Source organism: Durio zibethinus, chromosome 4 (genome assembly GCF_047325235.1).
Source record: "Durio zibethinus cultivar Kanyao isolate XHJ-2024 chromosome 4, ASM4732523v1, whole genome shotgun sequence".
Lineage (NCBI taxonomy): Eukaryota > Viridiplantae > Streptophyta > Magnoliopsida > Malvales > Malvaceae > Durio > Durio zibethinus.
This window is the reverse complement of record NC_143165.1, coordinates 7,272,339-7,294,301: the sequence shown is the minus strand read 5'-3', so window position 1 is coordinate 7,294,301 and position 21,963 is coordinate 7,272,339. Positions and strand designations below refer to the sequence as shown.

At 29.6% G+C, this 21,963-nt stretch overlaps 1 pseudogene; it reads right to left on the bottom strand.

Moving 5' to 3' along the window:
• Positions 1 to 14,273: 14,273 nt before the first annotated feature.
• Positions 14,274 to 17,564, bottom strand: LOC111289132 (putative beta-1,3-galactosyltransferase 14; annotated as a pseudogene).
• Between the last annotated feature and the right edge of the window lie 4,399 nt (positions 17,565 to 21,963).

The following is a 21,963-nucleotide window of genomic DNA, read 5'->3' as shown; positions in this document are numbered from 1 at the left end:
TTTTTTTTCGTAAAACTCTATCTAACTTATTTTCATTAGCTTCTATACCTCTTGATGAAATTGGTCGTAACTCTCAATAGAGTGCCCTAAAGCATGTTTATGATAGTCGTATTTCTTGATTGAATTAACCACTCTGAAGTAATTTTGAGGCTCTATTGATTTCAATAAATTAGTTTTGACTAAGGCTTCAAACACCTTAGTTATCAGAGTTTTGACTTCTTTTATCCTTCTCTTCATGTAGCTTGCTTGTCCACCAATTAAAGTATTTATTGATAGTCTAGTATGGTTCGATAGAGGGTTTCTATTAACGTTTGGAGTCTTTCATTGGTTGGTATCAAAGTTTAACACCCCTTCATTGATTAACCCTTACACTTTATACTTTAGAGTAGTATAATTCTCAATAGAATGGCTTAGGTTTCCATAATAATAATCATAATTTTCATTAGGGTTATACCATTTGAGAAATAGAGGTTTCAATGGTTTAACAATAACAAAGCTAGTAAATGTTTCTTAACAAGCTAAGGGTATAAATCTATGTATGTCATGGGAATATAGTCAAAAGTAGGTTTTTTTTTTGTATTTCTTAGAGCTCTCAGAGCACTACTTGGACTGGGTCTTCATTTTATTCGGTAAGTGCAGAAAGATAGTTGTAAAAATAAATAGGTATTTGAAAAGATGGCTGAAATTGATATGGATAAGCTAGTTATTATAATAACTGGTATGGCTGATAAGGATGAAAGATGGATGTAACATTGTTTATGGGAGAGTAATAGGTTTGGTACACTAGTATGGGGTATGGAGTGAAACCTTAGAACTATTACCCCATATAGTTCACTACTTGGGCTTCATTTTTTTTTTCAAGAGCTTCACATTTTTTTTGCTCTGCTTGTCTCTCCTGCATCAAGCTTTCCATTTTTTTATGGTATTTTTAATAATTTCACTGAATATCATGATATTTGTAAAGTTTTTGGTTGCATTGCCTATCAGTCTCTTATAGTATGGTGCTTTCAGAGTGTTTACAAACAAGATAGTTATCTCTTTCTTAGTGAAGGGAGGTTAATCTTGTGCAGTCACATCTCTCCATCTCTATGTATACTCTTTAAAAGTTTATGTTGCCTTCTTTTCCATGCTCTGCAGAAATAGATGATCTGGAGCTAGATCTATGACATGTCAATATTGTGTAAAAAATGCTTTTGTGAGATTTTTCTAGGAATGAATATGAATTCTATCTTTGAACATACCATCTGACTACCGAACCTGTAAGACTTTCCTAAAATACATGCATTAGTAGCTTTTCATCATGAGTATGTGTTGTCATCTTTTGACAATACATAGTGATATTGGTCATTGGACACTTTGTGTCATCATATTTTTCAAATTAAGGGATCTTGAATTTAGGTGGAATGACTATAATTGAAACCAAACAAAGCTCGACTGCGTCCATGGAACCATAAAAATTTATTCCTTCTATGGCCATAATATTTTTTTAAATAATTTCATCTTCTACTAAGCACTGTTATCTTTTACTTTCTCATATGTCTTCATCCTTGACTTTTCTCTCTCCTTAAGATCATCTAAGTCTAAAATTAAGATTAGCTCAGATGATTTTTTTTATCATGATAGGATTAGTAAAATTTTAGAATTATCCTAGAGCAGGTGTGGATGTCATTCCTGGATAAAGATAGGCATATCTTCTAGGAGTAGGAATTTGAATTCTGATTGCTTGAAAAGGTTGAGTTAGATGTGGCTCAAACCCTAAAAGGTATATAAGATCCATTATATTTGATGATTGCTCTTAAAGGCTGAGATTTTTTTTCACTGTTTTTTTTTTTGTCAAGATTCTTGAGCATGTCTATTATCTTACTAATATCCCCTCTTAGTTCTTCTTGAACTTTCTCCATTCTCTCCAATCAACTAGCTTGTTCTTGTTCCATAATTCTGGTTTAAGCCCTGGTGTTATATGAATGACAAGTAGGTTGAGTCAAAATTTTTTCTAAGCAAGCTATTCTTGAACCTTTATTACCGTAAATCTTCAAAAATCAGAGTGTTGAAAATTTTATTTTTTCATTTTTCATTTTATGATTTTTTTTAATGTAAATAAAAGTAATGCACATGATGCATGAATGCAAGTAAGAGGTATATGCTCTTGGACAAATTTCAACACTAGAAATTTTTATTAATTTCATACAACTTTTATTACATGAGATTTATCATCTTAGAATTATATCCATAAAAGCGTTTGACTTGCTCATAATGGTCATTCACCACATCTAAAAAGTTCACTAGGATCTGTCCATATTCTCTTACAGGATTGACTTTTTATCTTAACACCTCTACCTTTTCAATCATCTCTCATGCTTTTTTTACTGCATTGTAAATTTGATTAGTTAGGTGCCTATGTACTATTGTCTCCGTAAGTTTTTTGCTCTCCATCTCATGTAGGTATTTTTTTTCGAATCACATGTGAAGATCTAATCTTTTTCACTTCGTTACCACTTATCTATTATTGCTGAAATATAGTTCTTGTGGTCTTGTAGTTGCAGCTCTAACCCTTGGATCATTTGGTGAAGTGATTCTTTTTTGTTTAGTATTTCAAGATGCTTTTTTCTCTCTTTTGCAAGCATAACCTTTAACCTTTCTTTTTGTTTTTGACATTCCGCCAATCTTGTTGAAGTTGTAGTATATAACCCCTTCCAATTTTGGTATTCTTGAGAAATTCTAGTGGCCTTCTCTAGCTTTTCTTGAGCTTTGCCCTTTCATTGGTTTATTTCCTCTCAGAGCTTATTCATTTCATGTTGCTGACTAAGGTAAGACTTGGTGACTTTTTTTATTTTGAATTGGACTCATAATCTCTTGTTTTTTTTATGTAGATCTTTCAAATCATTATGAGTGACATCCCGTTCTTTTATGAATTTTTTCAATCTATTTTATTGTACTTCTGATTCATATTTTAACTATCTCATCTTCTTGTGCAGTCTCAAAATTTCCCCTTTTGTTTCTTTTTTTTTTAGTTTCTAATTCTTTCATGACAAGCTCAACTTCTGATAATTGCTTTTTTATCAAAAGATTAGTCGATTGATGTGAGCTATCATTAAAAGGGAGTACTATGTCTTTGAGTCACTTCACTTTTCAAATTTGATAATCAAGGGTAACTTTGTCAATGAGAAGCCCTAATCTCATTCTTTTCATTTTTTTTCATGCCTGGATTAATTACTCTGAAATTCTTGGTGATTCGGTTCCTTATAAATGAATTCTACTTGGACCAGGCTATGAATGGCAGGAATAAACTGATTTGTAACAAATTGCTAAGTACCATCAATAGAGTATAACTCACAACACCCCATAGCCTTAACAACGGTATCCATAACTCATTTTCTCCATGATAAAACATAGGCACATAAGGCATCTAAGGCACCATCCATTCAATTTCATGTCTGGTAAGTTTTCATAGGAATAAAACCCATTCTTCTTTGGTATACAATGTCAGTCATTAACTTCCATAGAACTCTTCAATTGGTGCTTTGTTTCAAAGATACGATTTTGAGAATGCACTTTTCTTACACTTGAAATGACTTTTGACCCATACATACAATAGCGGTGCACATCCTATGAACCATCTCTTTCCATTTCGTTGACAGAAATTCAATGATTGGATGATTTTTGCTAAGACTGCTGGTGCAGGATTAATTGCTTGGGTTTTAATTTGCTCAAAAAAATCCACCACAGTTATCTCAATATAACCAAAAGTCTTCATGAAGATTACCATTTTATATAATGCTAAAGCAAACACAGCCATGCATTGATCATCATTTAAATGTCTTCAAATAAAATTTTGGGAAAAGTCCTAGCGGATACTGAGATATTCACCTTTAGGCTTTGCGAAGTAATCTATGATTTTTACCCCTTATAAGCTTGCTAACTTTTTGCAATAACCTGATTTCAGCTTTTGGATAAACACTTTATTTAGACACTATAGTTCTATCCCAAGCAAAATCGAATACTCCTCAATATTTGGCACCAAATCTTCTTTATTAAAAGTGAAGCATCATAGAATGGATCTTAAAACTATATAGCTCCCCTAATCAATTGTTTATTAATCATTATCAAAATGAGGGATGTGATCTACCCATACTTTTTGTAAAAGCTTTTTTTTTTTTTCACTTAACTGACCCCAGATAACTACTAAGTATTTTAAATTATTTTGTGTGAAATCCAAATGTACCTTTTTGGGTAACTTAGACACATAACCGGTAAGCAAACAATTACCATTCTTTTGCTAGGCTTCTTTTGACTAAACATATACTTCATTATATAGCTCACATGAGACATTGACTAAAGATGAGCAAATCTGTAGTTCTACAGGATCCATGAAAATTTTTTGAGAGAAAGATGTCTTAGAGCAAATACCTTGATGCAGAACTGTATGATATGATTAATATGAAAAAAAAAGAAAACAAAGTTAAATTAGATATTTGAAAATTTTCATTTTATATTTTCTTGTTTTGTTTTGCTTTGTTTTGTTTTTTTATTACACACAACTTTTATTTCTACACGTTTTGGATTTAGGTATTTTTTACGAGAAGAAGGGCAAGGCATTACCTAAAGTTAGCTTCCTAGGCTTGTTACATGCTTAGTTCGGGTTGACACGCGTTAAAAGGTTCCCAAATTATTTCTTACTGTCATCTATGTTGGACTAGTAAGGCACCTAGATCCTTACCCATTACAGACTACGAATGAAAATTATTCAATTTAAGTGAAAGTATTTTGCTTGCCATTACAGAGGCTATCACCTCACAAGGGCATAAGTAATTTAGTTCCTCTTATAAGGAACGAAGCCTGAGTATAAAGCTCATGTATGAAATGCATCATGTCATTGTGTGTGCAAATGTATCCTAATTTATCGAAAGTAATATATACAAAAAAAATAAAGCATAAGAAGCATAGTAAAAGAAATGTTTGTGAAAATTTCCTTTTTGTTTTCGATTTGTTTTTTTATTTTTTTTGCTATTTTTAATTGAAAATAAAAAATAAAAATATAGGAAATTAAAACTTAAATACCGATTAAGACTGATTAAATCAAAATTTGAGGATAACACGTAGTTAATTTTAGCCTAACTTTCAAAAACAAATGGCATCTCTAATGGAGTCACCGAGCTATCATAACAATTTTGGAGTTGTCCGACAAATTTGAAAATGAAAAAAAAGAGAGTCACCACCAATCTTTTTTGGCTAGGTGCGATTGGCCACCTATTAAAATTTATTCTTTTAATAAAATCTCAAAATTTATTAAAATTTATTAAAAAAATAATTTTAGGGTCTGCGAAACAGTCTAGGTTCGAGAGTCGGTTACACGTGAGGAATGATTAACATCCCCACAGCGCTATTTAAAACGGTACTAATTAATTATGTGTTATTCATTAATCTTGACAAAATTAGTCTTAATTTCGATGTTTAAAAAGTAATTTCTTTGATTTTTTTTGTTTATTGCAGTTTTGGTTTTTTTTTTTTTAATTTTCATTCCATATTTGTTGTTCAAATTTTATTCGATAAAAATAAATTAGAACTCTTTTATTGAAATAATTCTTAACATGTTCTAGTATATTGGTAACATTAGAAGAATTCTTTCTAACCTAAAAATTTCTTAGGTATCGCTTCTTAGAATACATTAGAATTTCATCCTCAGAGGTTCAGATTTACTTTTCATAAAAGTATGCATGCAATGTGAATGAATATATGTTGATGCACATTTTATTTATTTTTTAGAAATTTTTATTGACTTTGGTTCTTGAATTTTTGTTTTTATTGTTTTATTGAAGAAAAGAGAAAATTTTATCATATTGAAGATTTTTTTTATAAATATTCCCATACACTGGTAATATTTTAAAAAAATCTTCTTACCTAAGGATTTCATATAGCATCATTACTTGAAATACTTTTAGAATCCCATCCTCGGATAAAATTTCCTTTTTCCTTATTTTTTATCACTTTATTTTTTTTTTTGTTATTAATGAATTTTTATTTATTATTTTATAACAAAAAAGAAAATTTTTTATTGTATTGAAAACTTTTTATAAATACTTTAATACACTAGTAGTATTTAAAAAAAATCTTATCACCTAGAGATTTCATAAGTATCATTACTTGAAGTACCTTTGAATCTCATCATCGGATAAAAATTTCCTCTTTTTTTTTTACATTTTTAATTATTTTTTAATTACTATTTTATAAGGTTTATTTTTAAAATTAACAAAATTATAAATTTTTTTAACTATATTTATTATTTATTATTTATTACAACAAAAATTTTTTCTAGTAAATTTAAACATTTAAACATGCATAAATATTAATAATAAAATTTAAAATAACAAAAATAATAAAAAAATTTTAAAAATTTCAAAAAAATTTTTTTTTACCTAAACCGGACCGATCAACGATTCGATTAACGTCGCTCTAGATGGGTCAGTCAACAACGGTTTGGTGGTGTTCAATGTCAGTCTGGTTCGGTCTGGGTCAGTTTAGCTAGATTGATTAGAGGTCAAAGGGATGTTGGGTCAACGAGTTGGGTGCGTGGACCCCAGGTCAGGTTGTGGGCTGATGCACAAATCATTGGGTCTCGAAACAACTTCATTTTAATCTTTATTGAAACAACATCATTTTGGCTTTTTCAGTTTATATAAAAGGCACAAAAAAGTTTTTAGCCCTTTTCAAACCCTTTCTTAAAAAAAAAAAACTCTTCACTTTTTTTTTTAGATAAAACCTAAAGGTGCCGGCTATCGTCCTAGTCACTATTGGTCACCAGCCGCCATCGTCAGTGATCGAAAAACTTCCAAAATTCACCTAAAAAATCCTCTCGACCTCTTAAGTCCCGATCTGACCTCCTTTATTTGAGAAAACACTATGGATGGTCTGGATCAAGGTTGAAAGTTTCGGCAAAAAAAATGTTTTTTTGTTTTGTTGCTTTTTTTTTTTTTTTATACTGGTGTTGGGTTCCCTTACCTCGAGGACTGTGGTTTTTGTTTCTTTGGTTTTTTTTTTTGGTATTTTCCTTTTTGACAAAAAGCCTTTTTTTTTTTAATCTATCAATATATTTTTTTGTATGTGTTTTTTTTTTTAGCGTTCTTCCCTCTGTTCTTTTTTAGGGTTGGCTACAGAGCTCTATTTATAGAGCTCCAGTCGTGGCCCTATGAGTGGGTAGGTGGCATAGGGCTTGGCAGTGAGGAATGCCGTACATGCACTATCCCCTTACGCTTTTATTTCTTTTGCTTGGCCTTAGCCTTATGCTTGGGTAAGTGGCACAAGGCCCTGGCAAGGGTGAGTGGTGCTAGTGGTGCCATGCACGGCACCAGGTACCCTCTTACCCTTTTTTTTTTTGTTTCTTGGATTTCTTCTATTTGTTGTTTTGTTTTTATGTTTTGTTCCCCTTTTTTGTATTTTTTTAATAAAATAAAAATAAAAATAAAATAAAAATCAAGCTTGGGCCTAAAGAATGAAATTGGGCCTTAAGCTTTAATGAATCAAAATTGGGCTTCAGCCCAATTGAATAGAAATAAGGTCTTGGCCTAATTAAATTAAAATCGAACCTTGACCTGAGAACCCGATATCTGGCTAATATTAAATTGACACCCGATTAAAAATTCGAACAAATTTGGTGTCTACATATTTCTAAGAGTTTTTTCAAAATTTTTAGTTCATGATAAAATAGTACATATTAAGATAAGCTTTATTAATGATTTGATTGAATTATTAGTATATATATTTCCATACCTATTAGCCAAGTACAATTGTATATAAAAAATTAAAAATTTTGAAATGTTTTGTCACCAATGAAAGTAATAAATTGTCTTATGTTTCTATCTTTAAGCATATAATTTTGGGTAAAATTTTTGTTATATATGTGATAAAAGTAATGAGAATAAATTTACTAAAAAATTTTATAAAAATTAAACAAACCACAGTTTTAAAAAATATTAAATTTATAATAATTACCTTTGCATTCTACATAAAAATTTTCTTCTACTAAACAAAAAGATGATATATTTTTAATTATTGCTTTATTGTTATTACCATAATTCAAAATGACTTTTTTGATATTTTGATGCTAATCAACTTCATTTGAAAAAAATAAAGAAAATTGTAAATGATCATAACAACTTAAATAATGTTTAACTTTATGTCAATTTGTATAAACTATGATATTTCTTTCAAATGAAATATTTCAACTGTTCTTCTTAACTCATATAATTGCAACTTCATCAACACATAAATGATTATAAACTCGTTAATTTAGATTAACATTTATACAATACAAATTTAAAAATCCTAAAAAGAAAAGATTTATCATTTAATCTTTGCAAGAGTTGGAAATAAAGATTTTCTTCTTTAATTATTATTAATATCTCTATATTTTGCACTTAAATTTATATAATGTTGCGTTTTCATTTTATTTTGTAATTTTATATCAATGTCATAAAAATATAGCTAAAATAACATGGAATAATTAATTCAAACTTGAAACAATTCAAAACTCAAATTGAGTATAAATAAAATTTGTACTCATTTTAAATTTTAATTTTAAAAAATATAATACACATAATTATAAAAGAAAAAAACCTAACTTGACTTGATTTCAATTGATTTTAAAAGTCAACAATTTTGTAGTTATTTAAAACCCAAAATGATTGAACATAACTAAAATTCGAATTAAAATAATAACCCAATCAAAATCTAATATTTCTTATTCATCTTCCGTCACAATTTAAAAATTCCTTATTTAAGTTTTTTTTTCTTAGTCCTCAAAGTCTTATTTTTATTGTTTTTGTGGTTGAATTAGTTAATTAATTTTAAAATATTTGTAAAATGAAATTGCAATTATAAGTAATTGAATGTACTGTTTTATTTGGATTTAGAACAATTTGAATTCAAGTATTTAAATAAAGAAAAATATGCACTAATTATTAAATCAAATTTACTTAGTTGCATAAGTGAATAATTAAGTACATAATGAATAAGAAATAGATAATAAAACTTGACTCAGCTTAATTAGTCGCTGATTCTAAACCTAAAATCCAACTCGAAATTATGAAAAATTAAAAATCAAAATGATTAAAATACTAAATACAAAATCAAATAAAGATTTATCAAATGAATTTTGTTAATGAATGCTTTTAAATCACTTTTAAGTTTAGTTAAATTATAGTTTATACTAATATTTTTATATTAAATATAACAGTTATAATTAATTCAATAAATTTTAATTTTTTTGAATAAATATTACCTAATGTGGTAATTTTAAAAATTTTAATGCAACAATAAATATTTTTTAATTGACATAAAGGAGAAAATGAAAGAGTATACAATATTTTTTTCCAAATAAAAAAGTCTCATATTAATACTAAAGAAATTTGAAACCAATATATTTGCATATTTGTATATTTGTCATTGAGCATCATATAACACTAACTTTCTTTATCATATGAAAAAGGTAGAGTTATGCATAACCAATCAATCTTTCTTCTCATTTTTTTACTTAGGATAATTTTCCATTGATACTTCCTTCATTTGAATGTAATTGTATGTTCTATCAAATGAAAGTTTAATTTTTCTTTTATTTAAAAAAATTTATTATACATAAATTTTTATTATATAAAAATATTAAAATAAATAATTTTAAAAAATAAAATAAATTAAAATTTTAAACTTGGTACTTGTCATGTGTTATTAAGAAAATTTTAATTCTAAAAATAACAAACTTGTTATGTAATACCTATTCAATTTATAATAGTTTCATTTTTAACATTAACAAATAAATTTTCATGAATGAATGTAACTTTGTTATAAAAACATTCAAAAGATAGTTCCAATGAATTTTATTGCACCTTAAAAGAATTCACTAAAAACAATTAATTTTACTTCACTTGATAGTTTTTAACTTAAAATAATTCACATTAGGTCGTTCAACCACCTAAATGACAAAAAAAAAGGCGAGCAATTTAATATAATTTAAAAGATTTAATACTCTTGAGATATAAATTAATTGCATATAAGCATATTAAGATAAAAGTTTTTAAAAAATTATATCAATTATTATTTCAATCAAGGTGAACAATTTTTATAACAACTTGACATCACTTATTCTTGAGCTGCTAGTAGCTTCATTATCTCTTAAATTATCTAATTCTATAAGTAGAAAGTCCAATTAAAGTGTTTAATGAATTACATAGTGCTAATTGTTGGTGAAGGGAGTGTAACTGATTTGTATTAGATTTGATATTAGTTTTTGTTTATAGGAATAACAATTATAAAATTTTAAAATGTACATAAAAAAGAAATTAATTATAAAGGTCATAGTAAATTGTAAGAATGATATATTAAAAAATTATTTCAATGACTAAAAAGAATTAATTATGTTATTAGTGATCAAATGATTAACTCATAAAACATATAAATAATAAAATCATTATCATACATATGTAGTTAATATATTAAAAAAAATTGAAAGGCAAAAAATAGAAAAAATAAATATGCTTAAATGATTTAATTATGATTATTTTTAATGAATTTATTTATCAATATAAAGTGCATATACAATTATTTTTATAACCACTAAAGAAACAAACTTCATATTGTTTCATTCTTATACACATTAAGCTTTTATGTTATCCTATTTGTATTTTCATTTGATGTGAAAAGTCATTTTTACTTATGAAAAAGAATTTAAAATAAAAAATAAATTCATTTAAAATTAAAATTTATAAAAAATTACTAATGGTATTTTAATCAATCACTTTTAATATTTTTGAAATTAAAATTTTATTAAGGGTTTAGTCAATCACTTTTAATATTTTTTAGTCTAATTATAAAAAAAAGTCTAATAATAAAAAATTTATTTAAATTAAAAATTATAAAAAATTTACTAAAGATATTGTATTCAATCACTATTAACACTTAAAATTAAAATTTTAAATAGTTTAATTTCTCATAAATTTTATTTTAAATTTTTGTTGATTTAAATTGAATTTAAATAAATTAATAAAAGTTATATATTTAAGGATAAATTTGTTATTATAAGGGTCTTTAGGTCAATCACTATTAACAATCTCAATCACGTTTAGTAATTTTTTAGTCTAATTATAAAAAAGGTCTAATAATAAAAAATTCATTTAAATTAAAAATTATAACAAAAGAGTTTAATATTAAAAATAAAATCATTTAAAATTAAAATTTATAAAAAATTACTAATAGTATTTTAATCAATCACTCTTAATATTTTTGAAATTAAAATTTTATTAAGGGTTTACTGAATCACTTTTAGTATTTTTTTAGTCTAATTATAAGAAAGTCTAATAATAAAAAATTTATTTAAATTAAAAATTATTAAAAATGTACTAAAGATATCGTATTTAATCACTATTAACACTTAAAATTAAAATTTTAAAATTTTTAGTTTAATTTCTCATAAACTTTAATTTTAATTCTAGTTTATTTAAATTAAATTTAAATATATTAATAAAAGTTATATATTTAAGGATAAATTTGTTATTATAAAGGTATTTAGATTCATCACTATTAATTGTCTCAATCATTTTTAGTAATTTTTTAGTCTAATTATAAAAAAAATATAATAATAAAAAATTCATTTAAATTAAAAATTATAAAAAAAAATTACTAAAAATATTTTAGTCAATCACTGTTAACACTTAAAATTAAAATTTTAAGATTTTAAGTAGTTTGATTTCTCATAAATTTTATTTTTAATTTTAGTTGATTTAAATTAAATTTAAATAAATTAATGAACGTTATATATTTAAAGATGAATTTATTAATTTAAATATTTATAAGAATATTTAGGTCGATTATTATTAATAGTTTTGAAGTTTACACTTTTATATATTAGTTAAGTTGGTTGGCAGTTGGCGATGAAGTTGAACTTTGAATTTGTGTCATGATTTTGATTGAACGACGACTCATTCACTGGTTCGCCCATTTCTGCCAATTGATCGATAAATCAGCAAAGCAGCAGCATGTTTGGACTTTGCAAAGTATAATACCTTTTTTTAGGCGATTAAAGCATAAGTACTGTATATATACTAGTTTGTGATTGGCAGACAGTTGCAATGATTTCTTGAGAAAAGAAAAAAATCAACAAAAGAAGCATAAAACTTTGTCCATTCCAAATTTCCAATAAGAAAACATATATTGATTCTCTAATATTATCTGAAAACTTTTAGTGAAATAACATATGCTTTGATAGGGTAACATAAGACTACGTTTTTTTTTTTTTTTTTTGAAGGGGTTAGAGATTGAATCAGTCATTGAAACTAAAACTTTAGGGCTTAATCAACAAATTACGTGATTGTCGGCAACTAAGCCTAACTTTAAAGTGTATTATACATGTAAATTATTTTCAAGGTGTTCTTACATTATTTTCATAAAAAAAGCAAAAAAAAAAAAAAGATGGTTTATGAGGGAATTATTCACTGGACATTCTCGACCCTTATGTTAAAGCTAATATTTATAAAATAAATTATCTTTTTGATCATTTAATATTTTGAAAATTTTTTTACTTTGATTTTAATTTTAAAAGATAGTGTTTTTATCACTAATATTTATATTTAATCGTTAAAAGATAATATATTTTCAATTCACGTCATCATATATTGACGAGTGACATATTTGTGTTAGTTGTTTGATCATTTGATCATGTTCAGATGATAAAAAAAATTAAAATTTTTTAATATAAATTACAATTGTATTTGGTTGTAATAAATTTCATGTGCTCATAACTTTTATTAACATTACCCTAAGAGAAGCATAAATTTAGTACTTGTCAATAAATTGTTAATTTTTTTTAGTATAAAAGAGTTCAAAATCTAAGATAAAGAGAGAAAATTTATAAATACTTGCAGAAATTCACCTTCTAAGAGAAGTGGGTGAATGATTTAGACTTAGTCCAAGTTCAACAGTTCAATAGTTGGGGCGAGATTGCTAGTGGGATCTAATCACCTAAACAAGTCTTGGGTGTTCCAATTGAAAAAGCAAAAGATATATCTTGTCCTAAAGAAACATTCTAATGATTAAAATTTGAGAATCTGGAAATTTTATGTTTTGAATTTTGGATGAAGTATGTGAAATTTATACCGTGAATATATAGCTCAATATTTGTCCAAGGTCACATGTGGAATCAAAATGTGGAGTTCTATCTCTACACCTCTCCAATATGCCATTTGAGATTAATCTTTTAATTATACTTGCGTGCATATGGCCAAAAGCTTTTATTGGATTTTTAGAAGTGGGATCCATGACCCTTATATTCTCTTTGCAAACTTTCATTTGAACAACTTTTTTCATTTATTGATCAATGTGAAAAGTTGAATTTTTGTTTTTGTTACGCTACTTGCTCTGTACTTTGTACAATGAAAATGACTTTGTCTAACGAAAGCAAAATCATAGATATTCTGGCGATCATATATAGATTTTGATATTATAAATAGAGTGGGGTATTAGTATCTTTGTATTCAGCTAATTAAGTCACTGAGTTCATTACAGCTACTGATACTTAATTTTTCAGCTATGCCATCCTTTGAGAAATACCTGACCGAGGTTGATGTTAAGAAGCAAATGGCGATTCCTACTAACTTCATTGGGTATCTGCCACAACATGAAGAGGGGTGGACGATATACTTTCCTGTTCATGATGTTTCTGGCAACGTTTGGGAGAGATTCGGGTATTATATTAGAAGAGGACGCAATCCTAAACCTGTTTTCCAAGGGGATTGGCATACTTATGTCCTTGCTAAAGGTCTCAAACCTGGTGATAAAATTATTTTTCGAGTGGAAGAAAATGTTGCCAACGGTGATCCAAGATACACTATTGCAGCACAAAAAAAGGAGTTAGTAATTTTTGGTACGATCATTTGGTCTGAGGAGTTCTAGTCATTTTATGGCTAAGTTAATTTTGATATGCTATTGTTGTTGTTTGTTGATTCGTCGTACTGATAGGGTGGCCCTTTTTCTTTTCTAGGTTATCGTTATGGTAGCATGGTCTTTTTCGTTTTTACGTTACTGGCATTTGTATTTGGTTTTGATAAATTTCATGTACTTTTAATATAATTTTTATTTGTATCACTTAAGTTTTGACTTGTTAATCATATTTTTTCTATATGTTCAATCAATTTTCATGGTTTATTGTTGTTTTTACTCTCTATTTTTTATTTCGAATCTCTTCCACTAATCTCTTTATTAATACTTTTCAATACACACTTATCATCACCGTTTATGTTTCTTTATTTAAGATATATGATCATAATTCATTTAATTTTAAGCTTGTTAAACCCTTTTTTTTTTTTTTATGTTCTATGTCTTGTGAATTATCATCTTGGTACAAGAAATGTAGTATCATCTTTGGATGGTAATTGGATTTGCCATTTACAATGGTGAAGGCAGAAAATAGATGCATAACTTGCAAAACACACATACTACTAGCAAATTTTGAGGACCAATATTTAATGTCAAGGGTAATTCCAAGATAACAATTTGTGGCAGACTACATTTTACAATAGACAATGGAACCAAGTAAAGTGAGTTTTTGTTTTAATCTTTAACAGTGGTTAAAAGAATGATAATGCAAAAAATCTCTTGGCAACTCACATATGTTACAAAAAATTGTCGAAGAAAAAATGGCATGGGATGATTGGAGGTGGGAGGTTTAGATGCGTCCAATGGCAGCAAAATCAACCTAGCAGAACAAACAATTCTCCGAAACACCTTTCATGTTCTAAAATTTCTGTGTTTAGGCCAATTAAGCTAATCATCGTCTGATGGCAAAGTTGGATTGTTCGAGCAAGTGTCTTTCTGATGAAGTTCCAATAGCTTTGTCTCTGGATTGCGTGGCCCTGCATAACAAGGGTAATGTTAGAACACAACATATATCTGTTGATTTCGAAGCAATAGTCGCAACCTAAAGGTTCCAAAATTTCCATTGATATTGGAACTAGTAAATAGTCAAAGTGCAAGTTGACACTGCCTTTGTTTCTCTCAAGTGCTGTTCTTAACTGTCATATTAAATGGGATGTTTTAGGGGAGATGACGTAAGCTAGTACCAGATTTATGTGGATTTTGAGGAACTTTCTATGGGGTCAATATCTGGTACAATCATGTACATCCATGGATCCAATCGTATACTCTCCTATTATGACCGATGGAAAACATATTAATAAATTGTGGGAAATATAAACCATTGATATTTCACCATGCATATCTTGAGGGATCATGTACACAAGCTTTATTTTTTTAAGAGATCAACTTACACACCTACCCTCTTTTTTTTTTTTTTTGTTTGTTCCACTGTCTATAGAAATAAAAGATATTGGCAGGCTTAGAATGATTATTGGCGCATCAATTTGTAAGCTTTAAATGGACACAAACATGAACATCTGGGTATATCCCAGACAACAACAGATGTCAGCATACACTCTGGCTCACAAGGTGCTCAATTATCCTCATGGTTGACATTCATTACAAGCATCCATGCACCAATTGTAACATCCTCATTACTAAACATCCGAAAACTGCAATTCATTCAAAATGGAAAAACATCATAAGAAATCAGAGATATGAAAAAGTATTGGATAACGCATCATTAGTAACATTCATCTAATGTTAGGAAATGAGCTGTCAAAGAGAAAAAGCATGTTGCAAAATATATATTGGATTAAGCTTTCCTAATATTATCTCTCTTTTCTTTATGAACATCTACAATTGTGATTAAGATGTTGCCCTTAACCTTCTCAATCACAACAAAAGAGGAGGGAAAGATAAAAAGCTTGATCAGCAGACATAATTTTCAGTTATATTAAATTGTCTTGGGAGAACAAGGTTGGCCATGACCTGATAGTTCAACAAAAGAGTTCAAACATTTGAGTAACATTTAAAGCTAAGCATGTTGAGTTCAAAAAGAGTGTTAAAATTTGGCAAATTTGGGAAACAAAACCTACAAAGTCAGCGTGTGAAAAATCATGATCCAAAACAAAGCCGAGAGAAAAAGAAACAATAAAAATAGAGAGAAATGGTTTAGCAGATAATTATAGGATTGGATCTAAAATCATTAAGCATACCTGTTGTTTCTAAGAGCAACCAAACTTGAAACAACATCAGCTAAAAAAGCATATATAGGACTATAGGCATGAAGAAAGTACTCCTTACCTAGTAGTTATGATAATGGCTCATACCTTCATCAATTTAGTCAAATCTGATCACTCCACAAGTACATCAATATCCAAAAGCCAACCTTTTTGTTGTCATACGCTCTTACACTGAATTTTGTCAAACATAATTCAAAATGGAAAGCTATGATATTCTACACTACACATATAATTACCAATAAAGGAGAGTAAATAGGCAGAACATGATGCATACTGCAATTAAGATGCATGTACATAGGATACAAAACATCAAACCAAAAAGCAGTAGAATATAGATATCTAAACCATAGATTAAAATAGTAAATATAAAATACTAACCGTTTTAGCTTACGATCAGCAAATACCGGACCCTTTTTCACGCATCCAAGGTAAGTCTGAGAGTGCGAATGTTCTTTTGCTAATAGAAGTGATAGTCGATCTGCAAATCAATAGTACAACATTGTTAACTATTCACATAAAAGTGCACCATGAAGGTAAAGTATCCCACCCAACACGTGCATAAAATAGTTAAGAAATTAGGTAGGTCACCTGGCATCAAATATATATATATCATCAGCTTTGACATAAAACTCAGAATCAAAGAGTATGCAACTTTAAAAAATGCTAGCCTGAAGCGGACATTTTAAAGTAAGGGAGCTTCTTTCAATTGAATAACAGGACTAACCGAGAACTAAAATACTCGAAATAAACTAACATTTTGTATGGGAGCTTACTAACAAAATGAAATCATCATATTCTGCAACTTCTTTTTTCAGCTCTGCCATCTTTGAGTTATCATTTGTTCTACCAATTATAAACCTAAAAACTAATCATGTTGCCTCTTCCAACCTGAAAAACAAAATGAAAAGAAATTAAAAATTAAAATTGTTGCCTTTGGTTTATTCAATTCTTAGAAAAATGTTACTTTGCTTTGATTATGGTGAATAAGAGTAACTTGAAAAACAGAGCTTAATTGTTCTAAAATTTTATATACCGTTCAAGGCCTTGACGATCCGAAGGCATCCAAGTCTTCCTCAAGGACTGTCTCCGATCCGTCGAACAGAATCCAGTTTGGATCCCAACAAAGCCCAAAACTTTATGCCTCTTCGTCCCATTATCATTATCTCCATCAACTCCACGTTTATTCCCATACCTGGTTCTGTCCCAAAGAACCAGGACGGATCTCGGGTCGGAGCTTCGACAACGTTAACCTGACCCACCGGAAGAAAGGGCGAAGAGGAAAGAGACGATGATGAAGGTGAAGTGGGCGAAGAAGATCAAGATCGTTGATCTGGTGGGGCAAGTGGCTGACGGTAAAGTGCCCGCATGAAAGAATTTGGGAGATGATGGCATAACTGTGATTTTGTTGCCCGCCGTGGGAACAAGCTTTAGTGATAGATTTGAATGGGCACCCTTGAGAAAAAGACTTGTAGCCCATTCAGCAGAAAGACGATATAAGTCTTTGCATAATTTACTATGGCAAATACATCATATGACAAAAAATATATGATGAATAATGGCAAGCTTCTAAGAGGAGATTAATTCAACTAAAATTTTAATCGTAGATTGATTCAATTGAAGAAATCGTCATTTCAATATATAAGTGATTTTCTATTAAAGATTTTAACTACAAATAGACTCAATTGATAAAATCGTGGATTCAAAGTTTATTTCTTTTTCGACCTTGGATTCCTAGAGAATTTAATTCATCATGGGTTTTTGCCTTAGTTTCTTTCTTTTTTTACCTTGGGTCCTAGAGTGTTTCAAGTTTTTAAAATATTACTTCTTTGCTGCTGCTTTTCCAATGGCATTCAAGCCTAGTCTAATAGAGAAAAACTAGGATTAGATGAAGCAGCTGGAGTTTGAACCTTTGCTAAAACTGTGGCCAAAACTGAAAAGAGAGAAATAAAAAGCATGAGAGATTTCCCAAATTTATTTTCTTTATTGCTGCTAAACATCCAACTCTCGGTCTTTCTGCAGCTATTCCTCTACAGAATCCTGTGTCTCATTACAAATACAATAGGTCTTAACACTAGAACCTAATGCCGAATCCGGCTCTTCACAGGACACCTTTGGAAATTGTTCCTGCAAACTACTTTGTTGTACGTGGTCATCCATTTCAGCGTTATGATTATCTAGACGAAGACAATCTGATTGCTGCAGGGACTCCACTTTTGTTACACTGTCAGCTTCATCGTCACCACAGCAATCGTCAAATTGGGATGCAGAGTTAATTTCTGCAACAGGACATTCTTGAGAAGTTGTCCCGATTCTAAGCCCGTCTTCCAGCTCAGTCCTAACTTCTTTGGAGCAACAATTACGGTCAGATCACTGTAAGATTCATCTAACGACTGTCCCTTCGTACAGATACCTAATCGGTGATTTCCATTGTACCATCGTTTTCCAATTCTTGCATATTTTTGTCTCCTTCAAGCTCAGTTTGCATTTTTGCACAGGCTTCATTTGCATAGCAATTATTATCAAACGGCTGTAATGACTTGGCAGATTGATCTCCTACAGAATGAATGCCTTTATCAGTTGATTCTTGTCTGAAATGTTCAGTTGAATTAGCTTGTTACAAAGATAATATATCACCTGCTCCTGTATAACAACGGAGATCAAATTTGTTTCTCCCGAACTTAGAAGAATAATGAACTTTAAGGGGGGATGAAGATACCTGATTGTCCATCTGATTTTTGAAATTTATAACGTCTTTTTAAGCAATATCGCTCCAGTGTCCAAGGTTCAAGTCCTCGCAATATCAAGTATCAACAAAAAAAATTCGCAAATCTGTACATCCATACATGTCAAATCTCTATTGGCATTATCATGAAAATTCAACAAGACAAAATTAATCTACACCAATCAAGCGTGCACAAAGATCTCGGACTGACCACCTCCAAAATGAAAACTAGCAAAACAGATTTGAAGTTGATAAAATGTTATATGTAGCAAATTCATATCCCAATATTGAACACAACAAAGATAAATATTTTCAAGTAGCTTTGTATTGGTGAAATCAAGCCTAAAACAGTTCTTGTGATGGTTGAGTTTCTTTTCGAAATAAGTAATTTTCGGTCAAGACAATACTCTCAATTGGATTTTGAAGATTACTGCTTTTATTTAAAACCAAAACTACCAAACCCCTAGTCGGTTTCTTTCTCTTCTCATTTCTCTCAAAATTTGCAAATATTCATCAGTTTGCAATCACAAGAAAAATGCAAATTATACCCTAAGTCGATTAATTACTCCATTTACCAGCATGATGATTGTAACTTATATCATCTAACTGTTGGGATTCTAGTATTTTTAGGAATGGTTTTCTACATATAGTTGTTTTCGATTACTCCATACCTGAATGATTTTTTGTAATGAGAAGTGTATACAATACTTTGTAATAACGGTTTGTTTATTTCCTCTGCATCTTGTGTACAGTAAGGAGGACTATGGAAATAGACCAGCGCTGACAGACTGTCTATTGAACTCCTTAGCAACAGCTATACACAAAATTATGTCCTTCATATGTCTCAGCACAGTTCCTCTTCCAGTCATCCACCTCAACCTCTAATTGTAAGATCCTTGCATCTATGATCTGGAGCAGTAGGCATCCTATCAGACCAAAGTAAGCTCGGGCAATTTTCTTCAAATGTTCCTTCGCAAATCTCACATTGAAATTAACGCGTAGTACATCCGTTATTGTGTTCCACCACGTAAATATTTTCTTGTCAGTAACTTGCTCAAGTTGTAGATTATCCATCTCTTTGATAGTAGGTCCCAGCAGCCTGGATTTATTAGACTTGTTGCAGAAACATCACCAAATACATCACTGATTCTCTCAACAGTAGGAATTAGAGACACTGGGAAACTGTATCTCCCAGCTGTTGTACACCATTAAAAAAAGACCCTTGAAGTTTTAATGTACCTGTAATGCCACCAAAGAGACTTAGAGACATATATATACCACATATATGTTTTTTTCCCTATTTTTTTACTAAGGATGTGTGGTATAAATTTCTGATAATTGGTTTAGTCACTTTCTTGAGGTGAAAAAAGCTAGGAAACAAATGCCTTTTGCACCCATTATATTAGTCGAAATGAACTGTTAATGAGGAAAAAAATAGTAGAGAGCATAAAACTTACAACTAAATGTCACATGTTGCTAAGAATTAAGAACATCCAGCAGCATCTCTATCTTCTAAAGAATCAAATCTTCCTATTACAATCGATTATGCTATCTGTCAGAATCTGCCTCTCAATCTGTGAATTTGATGACTTTGTGACAAGTCCCTTTTAACTTTCCCTGCTATTAACTATCTTCTTTCTCATTAACCACGTCAAGCAAAAGGAAATGACAGAATCCATCAAAAATGTTTTCAATGCTACAAATCTTTTGCTTCAAGCGGTGATGGCAGATATTGGATTTAAAGCTAGAAAGACTGCAAAAAAACATAAGGATAAGCATGGCACATAAACAATAGAGCCTCAATTTGTCATTGACATCTTTAAGTTTGTGAGAATGATCTTCTTCATTGAGAGGTTTACAAAAGGCCTGTTGAAACATGCAGTATTAGCTTCATGATCACCATAATAGAGCTTTGATTTGTCATAGCCATTTAAGTTCTCCCATATTTTCATTTGGAGATAGCATTAACCTCATATAAAAACTTCACTGGGAAAAACGAGTAAAAATAATTGAGAGAAAGTTAGACATTTCTATTTCATTACCTCTTGGTTTAGCGGATACTTCACATCACTATGTCTTTTGTTTTCTTTTTTCCGAGCCCCATTCAGTTTATCTCTACGACCTCTTGCTGTTCGTTGATATGAAGCTTCTGATAGTTCCCCTTGACTCAAATGGTGCAAACTGCTGAAAGTTCCTTGGATCAGCATGTATAATTTGGTCATACAGTCCCATTTGTGAGGATAAATAGGAACTTGTAGCTTGTGATGTAGTATCCACCATATTCCCGATGCCAAATTTGTCTTTGCAGTTTGCAGATTGACAGATTCTAGTTGATCTGGACAATTAAATGATATAATAAATATTAACCACAAAGATGTGAATAATTAAATCATAGGTTATGAATCATAATACAAATGATAAGGAAAACATTCCACTCGAACTTAATGGGGTACGAATTCATATAAAATCTTGCTTGAAGAACATAAAAAGCAGATTAGTCAACTTTACCCAAAACAGAGGGAAAGGGAAACAAACACATAGATTGAGCCTTCAACCAAGAATCTTCAATGAATCCTGGATGAAGAATTGACAAATCACAACTAAAAATAAGAGCTGAACATTTCACTTGGCTTAGATCATTGATAGGACGAGGCAAATACAATCTGGGAAATTTTAAGTATTGTCTAAACTTATTCATAACTGTTGCGAACTTGTCTTTTACATCTTGCAAGAAATCAATTTTGTATATATTGGTCAGTTGGTTAACCTATCCTGCCCCTAACCTTTCACAACCTACTGACGACAGTAACCTTATTACTTGTCCATAAGGGACTGGTTGGCCTGAGAATTTAGCCTCAAGATATCGAAGGCAACAACAATAGGACCTTTAATCCACGGAATCTAAACAAATGTTAGACATTCCAATATTTATAGTGTAAGCAAATTAATTATTTACTAAATTTCAATAATCAAATTAAGTAAATATCCATACCTTGTTCTTAGCTTGGCACTGCAATTGCTTTAACTCATTTTCTAAAGCTGAATGATTCAGAAATTTTAATTGCCGAAAATACTATACAACAACATTTTCAGGCAAATGAA